The sequence below is a fragment of the Ornithodoros turicata genome, unplaced genomic scaffold (genome assembly GCF_037126465.1).
Source record: "Ornithodoros turicata isolate Travis unplaced genomic scaffold, ASM3712646v1 Chromosome97, whole genome shotgun sequence".
NCBI lineage: Eukaryota > Metazoa > Arthropoda > Arachnida > Ixodida > Argasidae > Ornithodoros > Ornithodoros turicata.
The window spans coordinates 181,733-192,477 of record NW_026999398.1 but is presented as its reverse complement, the minus strand read 5'-3'; positions in this window follow the sequence as shown (position 1 = coordinate 192,477).

Sequence of the window (10,745 nt, the reverse complement as noted above, 5' to 3'; positions counted from 1 at the left end):
ATTGACAAAGCTTCTTGTTCTCGTCCCGCACACGTGATAACTCTGCCTTTTGCTCTTCATGTTCACTTTCAATCGTGATCATGTTTTTTTCTTATCTCCTGAAGATCACTTTTTATGTGTCTCAGCTCATTGCGGAGTTCCTTTTCAAAGGAATCTCGGAAGGACTTGAATTCTCGTTTCATATCCTCTTTGATTTCATTTTTTAATTTGACTTTAGTCGGTGAACATTTTAGTTAGCTCACGCAAAATTTCTTTCGACATTTCCTTAGTCATTTTAAGCGAGAATGCACATAAATATTCAGAGGTCACATTACAGGCAGCTTGGCAGCAGTCACAGCAAAAACGAGGATACTAATCACAAAACTAAAACGGGAGCCACGAACCTGAAATATTCGAAGAGATCGTAAGATTGTGGCACACAAGCTGTCACTGACGCCAAAAGGAAGCGGTTCAAGCGGCGAAGTGTCCTTATGTAGGGAGACTACGATGACGTGGAAGCAGCCTATGGACGAGATACGGCGTAGCGGACGTTTTGGAAAGTTCTTTCACGATAGGGTGAAGATATCAGCAAGCATGTGTCGTTGATTCAAACTTGTTTTGTTAGAAGCGTAGGTATACACGTGGCCCAATGCCTTCCCAACACCAAAAAATTCACATGCGGTTCATCTGAAATATTCGAAGAGATCGTAGGATTGTGGCACACAAGCTGTCACTGCCGCCAAAAAGAAGAGGTTCAAGCGGCGAAGTGTCCTTATGTAGGGAGACTACGATGACGTGGAAGCAGCCTATGGACGAGATACGGCGTAGCGGACGTTTTGGAAAGTTCTTTCACGATAGGGTGAAGATATCAGCAAGCATGTGTCGTTGATTCAAACTTGTTTTGTTAGAAGCGTAGGTATACACGTGGCCCAATGCCTTCCCAACACCAAAAAATTCACATGCGGTTCATCTGAAATATTCGAAGAGATCGTAAGATTGTGGCATACAAGCTGGGACTTTCCCACCAAAAAGAAGAGGTTCCAGCGGCGAAAGTGTCCTTATGTAGGGAGACTACGATGACGTGGAAGCAGCCTATGGACGAGATACGACGTAGCGGACGTTTGGGAAAGTTATTTCACGATAGCGTGAAGATATCAGCAAGCAGGTGTCGTTGATTCAAACTTGTTTTGTTAGAAGCGTAGGTATACACGTGGCCCGATGCCTTCCCAACACCAAAAAATTCACATGCCGTTCATCTGAAATATTCGAAGAGATCGTAAGATTGTGGCATACAAGCTGTCACTGCCACCAAAAAGAAGAGGTTCAAGCGGCGAAGTGTCCTTATGTAGGGAGACTACGATGACGTGGAAGCAGCCTATGGACGAGATACGGCGTAGCGGACGTTTTGGAAAGTTCTTTCACGATAGGGTGAAGATATCAGCAAGCAGGTGTCGTTGATTCAAACTTGTTTTGTTAGAAGCGTAGGTATACACGTGGCCCAATGCCTTCCCAACACCAAAAAATTCACATGCGGTTCATCTGAAATATTCGAAGAGATCGTAAGATTGTGGCATACAAGCTGGGACTTTCCCACCAAAAAGAAGAGGTTCCAGCGGCGAAAGTGTCCTTATGTAGGGAGACTACGATGACGTGGAAGCAGCCTATGGACGAGATACGGCGTAGCGGACGTTTTGGAAAGTTCTTTCACGATAGGGTGAATATATCAGCAAGCAGGTGTCGTTGATTCAAACTTGTTTTGTTAGAAGCGTAGGTATACACGTGGCCCAATGCCTTCCCAACACCAAAAAATTCACATGCGGTTCATCTGAAATATTCGAAGAGATCGTAAGATTGTGGCACACAAGCTGTCACTGCCGCCAAAAAGAAGAGGTTCAAGCGGCGAAGTGTCCTTATGTAGGGAGACTACGATGACGTGGAAGCAGCCTATGGACGAGATACGGCGTAGCGGACGTTTTGGAAAGTTCTTTCACGATAGGGTGAATATATCAGCAAGCAGGTGTCGTTGATTCAAACTTGTTTTGTTAGAAGCGTAGGTATACACGTGGCCCAATGCCTTCCCAACACCAAAAAATTCACATGCGGTTCATCTGAAATATTCGAAGAGATCGTAAGATTGTGGCACACAAGCTGTCACTGCCGCCAAAAAGAAGAAGTTCAAGCGGCGAAGTGTCCTTATGTAGGGAGACTACGATGACGTGGAAGCAGCCTATGGACGAGATACGGCGTAGCGGACGTTTTGGAAAGTTCTTTCACGATAGGGTGAATATATCAGCAAGCAGGTGTCGTTGATTCAAACTTGTTTTGTTAGAAGCGTAGGTATACACGTGGCCCAATGCCTTCCCAACACCAAAAAATTCACATGCGGTTCATCTGAAATATTCGAAGAGATCGTAAGATTGTGGCACACAAGCTGTCACTGCCGCCAAAAAGAAGAGGTTCAAGCGGCGAAGTGTCCTTATGTAGGGAGACTACGATGACGTGGAAGCAGCCTATGGACGAGATACGGCGTAGCGGACGTTTTGGAAAGTTCTTTCACGATAGGGTGAATATATCAGCAAGCAGGTGTCGTTGATTCAAACTTGTTTTGTTAGAAGCGTAGGTATACACGTGGCCCAATGCCTTCCCAACACCAAAAAATTCACATGCGGTTCATCTGAAATATTCGAAGAGATCGTAAGATTGTGGCACACAAGCTGTCACTGCCGCCAAAAAGAAGAGGTTCAAGCGGCGAAGTGTCCTTATGTAGGGAGACTACGATGACGTGGAAGCAGCCTATGGACGAGATACGGCGTAGCGGACGTTTTGGAAAGTTCTTTCACGATAGGGTGAATATATCAGCAAGCAGGTGTCGTTGATTCAAACTTGTTTTGTTAGAAGCGTAGGTATACACGTCGCCCAATGCCTTCCCAACACCAAAAAATTCACATGCGGTTCATCTGAAATATTCGAAGAGATCGTAAGATTGTGGCACACAAGCTGTCACTGCCGCCAAAAAGAAGAGGTTCAAGCGGCGAAGTGTCCTTATGTAGGGAGACTACGATGACGTGGAAGCAGCCTATGGACGAGATACGGCGTAGCGGACGTTTTGGAAAGTTCTTTCACGATAGGGTGAATATATCAGCAAGCAGGTGTCGTTGATTCAAACTTGTTTTGTTAGAAGCGTAGGTATACACGTGGTCCAATGCCTTCCCAACACCAAAAAATTCACATGCGGTTCATCTGAAATATTCGAAGAGATCGTAAGATTGTGGCATACAAGCTGGGACTTTCCCACCAAAAAGAAGAGGTTCCAGCGGCGAAAGTGTCCTTATGTAGGGAGACTACGATGACGTGGAAGCAGCCTATGGACGACATACGGCGTAGCGGATGTTTTGGAAAGTTCTTTCACGATAGGGTGAAGATATCAGCAAGCAGGTGTCGTTGATTCAAACTTGTTTTGTTAGAAGCGTAGGTATACACGTGGCCCAATGCCTTCCCAACACCAAAAAATTCACATGCGGTTCATCTGAAATATTCGAAGAGATCGTAAGATTGTGGCACACAAGCTGTCACTGCCGCCAAAAAGAAGAGGTTCAAGCGGCGAAGTGTCCTTATGTAGGGAGACTACGATGACGTGGAAGCAGCCTATGGACGAGATACGGCGTAGCGGACGTTTTGGAAAGTTCTTTCACGATAGGGTGAATATATCAGCAAGCAGGTGTCGTTGATTCAAACTTGTTTTGTTAGAAGCGTAGGTATACACGTGGCCCAATGCCTTCCCAACACCAAAAAATTCACATGCGGTTCATCTGAAATATTCGAAGAGATCGTAAGATTGTGGCACACAAGCTGTCACTGCCGCCAAAAAGAAGAGGTTCAAGCGGCGAAGTGTCCTTATGTAGGGAGACTACGATGACGTGGAAGCAGCCTATGGACGAGATACGGCGTAGCGGACGTTTTGGAAAGTTCTTTCACGATAGGGTGAATATATCAGCAAGCAGGTGTCGTTGATTCAAACTTGTTTTGTTAGAAGCGTAGGTATACACGTGGCCCAATGCCTTCCCAACACCAAAAAATTCACATGCGGTTCATCTGAAATATTCGAAGAGATCGTAAGATTGTGGCACACAAGCTGTCACTGCCGCCAAAAAGAAGAGGTTCAAGCGGCGAAGTGTCCTTATGTAGGGAGACTACGATGACGTGGAAGCAGCCTATGGACGAGATACGGCGTAGCGGACGTTTTGGAAAGTTCTTTCACGATAGGGTGAATATATCAGCAAGCAGGTGTCGTTGATTCAAACTTGTTTTGTTAGAAGCGTAGGTATACACGTGGCCCAATGCCTTCCCAACACCAAAAAATTCACATGCGGTTCATCTGAAATATTCGAAGAGATCGTAAGATTGTGGCACACAAGCTGTCACTGCCGCCAAAAAGAAGAGGTTCAAGCGGCGAAGTGTCCTTATGTAGGGAGACTACGATGACGTGGAAGCAGCCTATGGACGAGATACGGCGTAGCGGACGTTTTGGAAAGTTCTTTCACGATAGGGTGAATATATCAGCAAGCAGGTGTCGTTGATTCAAACTTGTTTTGTTAGAAGCGTAGGTATACACGTGGCCCAATGCCTTCCCAACACCAAAAAATTCACATGCGGTTCATCTGAAATATTCGAAGAGATCGTAAGATTGTGGCACACAAGCTGTCACTGCCGCCAAAAAGAAGAGGTTCAAGCGGCGAAGTGTCCTTATGTAGGGAGACTACGATGACGTGGAAGCAGCCTATGGACGAGATACGGCGTAGCGGACGTTTTGGAAAGTTCTTTCACGATAGGGTGAATATATCAGCAAGCAGGTGTCGTTGATTCAAACTTGTTTTGTTAGAAGCGTAGGTATACACGTGGCCCAATGCCTTCCCAACACCAAAAAATTCACATGCGGTTCATCTGAAATATTCGAAGAGATCGTAAGATTGTGGCACACAAGCTGTCACTGCCGCCAAAAAGAAGAGGTTCAAGCGGCGAAGTGTCCTTATGTAGGGAGACTACGATGACGTGGAAGCAGCCTATGGACGAGATACGGCGTAGCGGACGTTTTGGAAAGTTCTTTCACGATAGGGTGAATATATCAGCAAGCAGGTGTCGTTGATTCAAACTTGTTTTGTTAGAAGCGTAGGTATACACGTGGCCCAATGCCTTCCCAACACCAAAAAATTCACATGCGGTTCATCTGAAATATTCGAAGAGATCGTAAGATTGTGGCACACAAGCTGTCACTGCCGCCAAAAAGAAGAGGTTCAAGCGGCGAAGTGTCCTTATGTAGGGAGACTACGATGACGTGGAAGCAGCCTATGGACGAGATACGGCGTAGCGGACGTTTTGGAAAGTTCTTTCACGATAGGGTGAATATATCAGCAAGCAGGTGTCGTTGATTCAAACTTGTTTTGTTAGAAGCGTAGGTATACACGTGGCCCAATGCCTTCCCAACACCAAAAAATTCACATGCGGTTCATCTGAAATATTCGAAGAGATCGTAAGATTGTGGCACACAAGCTGTCACTGCCGCCAAAAAGAAGAGGTTCAAGCGGCGAAGTGTCCTTATGTAGGGAGACTACGATGACGTGGAAGCAGCCTATGGACGAGATACGGCGTAGCGGACGTTTTGGAAAGTTCTTTCACGATAGGGTGAATATATCAGCAAGCAGGTGTCGTTGATTCAAACTTGTTTTGTTAGAAGCGTAGGTATACACGTGGCCCAATGCCTTCCCAACACCAAAAAATTCACATGCGGTTCATCTGAAATATTCGAAGAGATCGTAAGATTGTGGCACACAAGCTGTCACTGCCGCCAAAAAGAAGAGGTTCAAGCGGCGAAGTGTCCTTATGTAGGGAGACTACGATGACGTGGAAGCAGCCTATGGACGAGATACGGCGTAGCGGACGTTTTGGAAAGTTCTTTCACGATAGGGTGAAGATATCAGCAAGCAGGTGTCGTTGATTCAAACTTGTTTTGTTAGAAGCGTAGGTATACACGTGGCCCAATGCCTTCCCAACACCAAAAAATTCACATGCGGTTCATCTGAAATATTCGAAGAGATCGTAAGATTGTGGCACACAAGCTGTCACTGCCGCCAAAAAGAAGAGGTTCAAGCGGCGAAGTGTCCTTATGTAGGGAGACTACGATGACGTGGAAGCAGCCTATGGACGAGATACGGCGTAGCGGACGTTTTGGAAAGTTCTTTCACGATAGGGTGAATATATCAGCAAGCAGGTGTCGTTGATTCAAACTTGTTTTGTTAGAAGCGTAGGTATACACGTGGCCCAATGCCTTCCCAACACCAAAAAATTCACATGCGGTTCATCTGAAATATTCGAAGAGATCGTAAGATTGTGGCACACAAGCTGTCACTGCCGCCAAAAAGAAGAGGTTCAAGCGGCGAAGTGTCCTTATGTAGGGAGACTACGATGACGTGGAAGCAGCCTATGGACGAGATACGGCGTAGCGGACGTTTTGGAAAGTTCTTTCACGATAGGGTGAATATATCAGCAAGCAGGTGTCGTTGATTCAAACTTGTTTTGTTAGAAGCGTAGGTATACACGTGGCCCAATGCCTTCCCAACACCAAAAAATTCACATGCGGTTCATCTGAAATATTCGAAGAGATCGTAAGATTGTGGCACACAAGCTGTCACTGCCGCCAAAAAGAAGAGGTTCAAGCGGCGAAGTGTCCTTATGTAGGGAGACTACGATGACGTGGAAGCAGCCTATGGACGAGATACGGCGTAGCGGACGTTTTGGAAAGTTCTTTCACGATAGGGTGAATATATCAGCAAGCAGGTGTCGTTGATTCAAACTTGTTTTGTTAGAAGCGTAGGTATACACGTGGCCCAATGCCTTCCCAACACCAAAAAATTCACATGCGGTTCATCTGAAATATTCGAAGAGATCGTAAGATTGTGGCACACAAGCTGTCACTGCCGCCAAAAAGAAGAGGTTCAAGCGGCGAAGTGTCCTTATGTAGGGAGACTACGATGACGTGGAAGCAGCCTATGGACGAGATACGGCGTAGCGGACGTTTTGGAAAGTTCTTTCACGATAGGGTGAATATATCAGCAAGCAGGTGTCGTTGATTCAAACTTGTTTTGTTAGAAGCGTAGGTATACACGTGGCCCAATGCCTTCCCAACACCAAAAAATTCACATGCGGTTCATCTGAAATATTCGAAGAGATCGTAAGATTGTGGCACACAAGCTGTCACTGCCGCCAAAAAGAAGAGGTTCAAGCGGCGAAGTGTCCTTATGTAGGGAGACTACGATGACGTGGAAGCAGCCTATGGACGAGATACGGCGTAGCGGACGTTTTGGAAAGTTCTTTCACGATAGGGTGAATATATCAGCAAGCAGGTGTCGTTGATTCAAACTTGTTTTGTTAGAAGCGTAGGTATACACGTGGCCCAATGCCTTCCCAACACCAAAAAATTCACATGCGGTTCATCTGAAATATTCGAAGAGATCGTAAGATTGTGGCACACAAGCTGTCACTGCCGCCAAAAAGAAGAGGTTCAAGCGGCGAAGTGTCCTTATGTAGGGAGACTACGATGACGTGGAAGCAGCCTATGGACGAGATACGGCGTAGCGGACGTTTTGGAAAGTTCTTTCACGATAGGGTGAATATATCAGCAAGCAGGTGTCGTTGATTCAAACTTGTTTTGTTAGAAGCGTAGGTATACACGTGGCCCAATGCCTTCCCAACACCAAAAAATTCACATGCGGTTCATCTGAAATATTCGAAGAGATCGTAAGATTGTGGCACACAAGCTGTCACTGCCGCCAAAAAGAAGAGGTTCAAGCGGCGAAGTGTCCTTATGTAGGGAGACTACGATGACGTGGAAGCAGCCTATGGACGAGATACGGCGTAGCGGACGTTTTGGAAAGTTCTTTCACGATAGGGTGAATATATCAGCAAGCAGGTGTCGTTGATTCAAACTTGTTTTGTTAGAAGCGTAGGTATACACGTGGCCCAATGCCTTCCCAACACCAAAAAATTCACATGCGGTTCATCTGAAATATTCGAAGAGATCGTAAGATTGTGGCACACAAGCTGTCACTGCCGCCAAAAAGAAGAGGTTCAAGCGGCGAAGTGTCCTTATGTAGGGAGACTACGATGACGTGGAAGCAGCCTATGGACGAGATACGGCGTAGCGGACGTTTTGGAAAGTTCTTTCACGATAGGGTGAATATATCAGCAAGCAGGTGTCGTTGATTCAAACTTGTTTTGTTAGAAGCGTAGGTATACACGTGGCCCGATGCCTTCCCAACACCAAAAATTCACATGCGGTTCATCTGAAATATTCGAAGAGATCGTAAGATTGTGGCACACAAGCTGTCACTGCCGCCAAAAAGAAGAGGTTCAAGCGGCGAAGTGTCCTTATGTAGGGAGACTACGATGACGTGGAAGCAGCCTATGGACGAGATACGGCGTAGCGGACGTTTTGGAAAGTTCTTTCACGATAGGGTGAATATATCAGCAAGCAGGTGTCGTTGATTCAAACTTGTTTTGTTAGAAGCGTAGGTATACACGTGGCCCGATGCCTTCCCAACACCAAAAAATTCACATGCGGTTCATCTGAAATATTCGAAGAGATCGTAAGATTGTGGCACACAAGCTGTCACTGCCGCCAAAAAGAAGAGGTTCAAGCGGCGAAGTGTCCTTATGTAGGGAGACTACGATGACGTGGAAGCAGCCTATGGACGAGATACGGCGTAGCGGACGTTTTGGAAAGTTCTTTCACGATAGGGTGAATATATCAGCAAGCAGGTGTCGTTGATTCAAACTTGTTTTGTTAGAAGCGTAGGTATACACGTGGCCCGATGCCTTCCCAACACCAAAAAATTCACATGCGGTTCATCTGAAATATTCGAAGAGATCGTAAGATTGTGGCACACAAGCTGTCACTGCCGCCAAAAAGAAGAGGTTCAAGCGGCGAAGTGTCCTTATGTAGGGAGACTACGATGACGTGGAAGCAGCCTATGGACGAGATACGGCGTAGCGGACGTTTTGGAAAGTTCTTTCACGATAGGGTGAATATATCAGCAAGCAGGTGTCGTTGATTCAAACTTGTTTTGTTAGAAGCGTAGGTATACACGTGGCCCGATGCCTTCCCAACACCAAAAAATTCACATGCGGTTCATCTGAAATATTCGAAGAGATCGTAAGATTGTGGCACACAAGCTGTCACTGCCGCCAAAAAGAAGAGGTTCAAGCGGCGAAGTGTCCTTATGTAGGGAGACTACGATGACGTGGAAGCAGCCTATGGACGAGATACGGCGTAGCGGACGTTTTGGAAAGTTCTTTCACGATAGGGTGAATATATCAGCAAGCAGGTGTCGTTGATTCAAACTTGTTTTGTTAGAAGCGTAGGTATACACGTGGCCCGATGCCTTCCCAACACCAAAAAATTCACATGCGGTTCATCTGAAATATTCGAAGAGATCGTAAGATTGTGGCACACAAGCTGTCACTGCCGCCAAAAAGAAGAGGTTCAAGCGGCGAAGTGTCCTTATGTAGGGAGACTACGATGACGTGGAAGCAGCCTATGGACGAGATACGGCGTAGCGGACGTTTTGGAAAGTTCTTTCACGATAGGGTGAATATATCAGCAAGCAGGTGTCGTTGATTCAAACTTGTTTTGTTAGAAGCGTAGGTATACACGTGGCCCGATGCCTTCCCAACACCAAAAATTCACATGCGGTTCATCTGAAATATTCGAAGAGATCGTAAGATTGTGGCACACAAGCTGTCACTGCCGCCAAAAAGAAGAGGTTCAAGCGGCGAAGTGTCCTTATGTAGGGAGACTACGATGACGTGGAAGCAGCCTATGGACGAGATACGGCGTAGCGGACGTTTTGGAAAGTTCTTTCACGATAGGGTGAATATATCAGCAAGCAGGTGTCGTTGATTCAAACTTGTTTTGTTAGAAGCGTAGGTATACACGTGGCCCGATGCCTTCCCAACACCAAAAAATTCACATGCGGTTCATCTGAAATATTCGAAGAGATCGTAAGATTGTGGCATACAAGCTGGGACTTTCCCACCAAAAAGAAGAGGTTCCAGCGGCGAAAGTGTCCTTATGTAGGGAGACTACGATGACGTGGAAGCAGCCTATGGACGAGATACGGCGTAGCGGACGTTTTGGAAAGTTCTTTCACGATAGGGTGAATATATCAGCAAGCAGGTGTCGTTGATTCAAACTTGTTTTGTTAGAAGCGTAGGTATACACGTGGCCCAATGCCTTCCCAACACCAAAAAATTCACATGCGGTTCATCTGAAATATTCGAAGAGATCGTAAGATTGTGGCACACAAGCTGTCACTGCCGCCAAAAAGAAGAGGTTCAAGCGGCGAAGTGTCCTTATGTAGGGAGACTACGATGACGTGGAAGCAGCCTATGGACGAGATACGGCGTAGCGGACGTTTTGGAAAGTTCTTTCACGATAGGGTGAATATATCAGCAAGCAGGTGTCGTTGATTCAAACTTGTTTTGTTAGAAGCGTAGGTATACACGTGGCCCAATGCCTTCCCAACACCAAAAAATTCACATGCGGTTCATCTGAAATATTCGAAGAGATCGTAAGATTGTGGCACACAAGCTGTCACTGCCGCCAAAAAGAAGAGGTTCAAGCGGCGAAGTGTCCTTATGTAGGGAGACTACGATGACGTGGAAGCAGCCTATGGACGAGATACGGCGTAGCGGACGTTTTGGAAAGTTCTTTC